Genomic DNA, 3,765 nt, shown 5'->3' on the forward strand with positions numbered 1-3,765 from the left:
TTCTTCTTCAGATTTGGTATGCCATACAAACTGCATTCAGATCAAGGCCGTAACTTTGAATCAGCTGTGATGAATGCTGCAAGTTGTTTCGCATATGAAAGACCAGGACAACGCCACTTCACCCACAGTCCGAAGGATGGTAGAAAATTACAAATGGACACTGGAACAGGAATTGCGAAAGTTTTGTAACAACCACCAAGATGACTGAGATGTCTTACTCCCTCCGCCGTTGATGGCCTATAGAACAACAGTGCATGAAGCCACTGGATACACTCCAGCAACGCTGATGTTTGCTCACAAACTTCGATTGCCAGTGGACGCCAACCTTACGAAGAGTTGCCTGAAAATGTGTCAGAGTTCTTGAAAGTGTTATCTGAAAGGATGGATGATATTCACCATCAAGTGCGTTCAAACTTGAAAACGTCTGCTGATTCCATGAAGTTATGTTATGATAAGAGATCTACTGAAGTCAGCTTTGTACCAGGAGACAAGGTGTGGTTGCGTAATCCCAGGAAGACCAAAGGGAAGTCTCCTAAGTTGTCTTCTCCATGCAAAGGCCCTTATGACATAGTGGATCATCTCTCAGACGTGACTTTCCGAATAAAATGTGGTCGGCGAGGTAAACCAAAAATGGTGCATGCCAACAGGCTTTAGCATTATCATGGTCCAGGACATTTCAGTTGGAAGAAAGGGAACAGCAGAACAAATGGCGCTGCTGAAGACGTGTCACCTGAAAAAGCCAATTTCGAAGAAGAAACTACCCGGTTTAGAGAAGGGAAACAGTGAAGCCCTTGCTGAAGTTACTACCACTGATGTGACTGTTACCGATAATAGGACATTTCCTGATGGAGCAGATGAACCCCACGTGAAGCAGAAGCCAACGAGATGGAAGTCAGTATGGAAGAAGATACGTCCTGTAAAATTAGGAGACTTTGTTGTATTTTAATTTTATGTTTGTAAATTCTGTACATTTAATCAAGTTATTGTTAATTATCTATTGGGTTAATGTAAGTGGTTATTGTTCGGGACTAACAATACTAAGGAAGGGGAGTATTACGACAGCGGAAGTCACGTGACGCTGGTAACACGTCATGAGTTTCTAGAATGATCATGACTGTTCCTGGCAACTCTAGTGTTTGCCAGACGCCCTCTATTTTTTATATAAACCCGGCAAATAAAGCGGAGATTTATTGCAGATAGGGAGATATAGAGACAGATAATTGAGTCAAGTGAGCGGTAGTGACCGTAAGTAAACTGCGTGAATCGTTGTGAATTATAGCGTATGTTTAAGTTAAAGTGACTGTGGAAATTAAGTGTATTGCAAAGTTATATTGAGAAAGAAAGTTTTATTTAAGAAAGGACCTGTATCGCTGAAATTCTTCGGAAATAATTTATACGGGAAATTAACAAACGACCAGAGACGTAACAATAGCTTAACTAGAGTTAGTGAAACTTTTGTAACCTTAATTAGGAACTCAAAGCTTAGTCTTAGTAAAGGGTTTGCTCTTTGGCTCAAATATTTGTGCAATTTGTTAAGAAATACATTTATACCACAAAAATATATGTTCCTACCTTAGTACCTACCACACATGAAGTGATCCAAAAATATTTTTTTTCTTACGTTCTTATTGAGTCTGCAATAAAAATTAAACTTCTACTGGCACTCTGAGGTTTTGAATTTGAGTCTTAAGTTAGTCACCTTATTATCCAAACAGTACAAGGTTACTAAAAACCTAGCCCTACTACTAGTAGTATTACTAGTTCTAGCAGAGATAATTAAAATGTTGCCAGATATTTGAGCTAAGCAGAAGTCATATAAATAATAATTACTCCTACTATTCAGAGCCCCCCCCCAGTACACAGCGGTATGTCTGCGGACTTACAACGCTAGAATCCGGATTTCGATACCCGTGGTGGGCAGAGCACAGATAACCTATTGTGTAACTTTGTGCTTAATTACAAACAAACAAACAATACTATTCAGAACTTTATTCGGTCGAATAAACTTTTTATTTTACACTGAATTCTATAAAATTTATCCAAACAGTTTGTTTTGTGTTTTAGTAAAACTTTTAGTTCTACCTATAAGTAACGTTACGCTTAATGTACACCTACTTAATCCTTACTCATTGACTCTACTTAATATTACACTTTACGTTTACTGGTATTACAAAATTTACACTATACCACTACAGTCCTAATACTAGCACAATATTGTGGCAGTACTCACTACAACTATTAGTATTTACTAAACGATGCTGTGTATCATGACATAAGTTCATCTTAAGTTAATACTTACGTAAATCATGGTTTAACTTTAACTTTTAAGTCACCATAGAAATACATAAAGAATATCATGACGCAAAAAAGTGCTTAAAGTTAAATTTAAAACATTTATGTGACCATGTTTCGAACCTGTGACCCGCAAATTACGAGTCGAGCTTTCTAACCACCTAGCCATGCCGGACCCAAGCGATAAAACCCACACAAAAATCTTACTTCATTTGTAACGGCCATTACTGCTTGTTTATTCATGATTTTATTTCATCACATATCCTGCGTCTAACTATCTTCAACCTAAATGCATTGATCTTCTACAAGGCAGTGAACCAAGTATGATTTGTGATTCTTAGATTCCAGAACTCTGAAACAAGACTAATGCTGTAAAATTTTCCTATTAAAATTCTAAAGCATTTAAAATTATTACGCTTCCTGTGTTCGAAAAGTAAGAAAAAAGGAAACAAATAATCAAAGTTAGCACAAAACTAAACTAAAATGATAAAATATTACGTAAAATCCATTTATCCGATTTTGCTTTGTAGCAAAAGTAATCGATCAATATACAACTACAATCACTGTAATGACAGACACCTCGAACAGATGTCGCCACTTTGAATGTCGATTGAATGATAATACTAAATTTTATACAGTAAATATGAGACATTAAATTACTAGGAATTTACAACCATGCTACTTGTGACATTACAAGCTAATATCAAACAAATGAAATTGGTGTTCTCTAATCTAATTGTTAGATTTTGTATAGAATGTTGTGTTTGACAATTATTAAGCACTTCTGATACAAATTAAGCTATATATATAGTCTATAGATCGTAACTACAATAATGTAAAAGTAACTTATAAATTAATGAAGATAACTTATACAACAAATTTATTAAACATTCTTAAAATTACAAATTAATGCACCAGAAAACTAAAACCTATGTTGATTCATCACTTGGGTATCTAATGGTCCATCGGGAAGCATGAGGGCTAATAACACTAAAGTTCATACACTCAGATCATAAAGATGCATTGAAATCGGGGATTTAGCACTTACAATATGCAGATATCCTTTGAACTTGATGGTATTGGAAAACAAAAGCATATGGTTCAAGTTGGAGCACCAAGACCATCCAGTAAAAGATCTACAACAAGTTGTAACTCACCCGTAATAAGCAACGTGCAGCGTCTTGTCACAATTGATAATCCACGAACATAAAAGTTATTGATAAATGCTGTTTACATATCCCAGGCAACAATACGCTAGCTAATCAAGAAGTATCACAATGTGGAAACGAGGCCAACAAAGCATTGATTCGCTAACATAAGGCTTCCGATTATATTTCCTGTTCTAACAGTACATACCAAAAGAAGCTAGAAAATAAGATGAATATATACACTGAGTGGTCACAAGTAAATAGACACCTAATTTTCGTCATTTAACTGATTTATGCTAACTAATTTGTGTTCACAGAGCACTAT

This window comes from Limulus polyphemus, unplaced genomic scaffold (genome assembly GCF_000517525.1).
Source record: "Limulus polyphemus unplaced genomic scaffold, Limulus_polyphemus-2.1.2 Scaffold3509, whole genome shotgun sequence".
Lineage (NCBI taxonomy): Eukaryota > Metazoa > Arthropoda > Merostomata > Xiphosura > Limulidae > Limulus > Limulus polyphemus.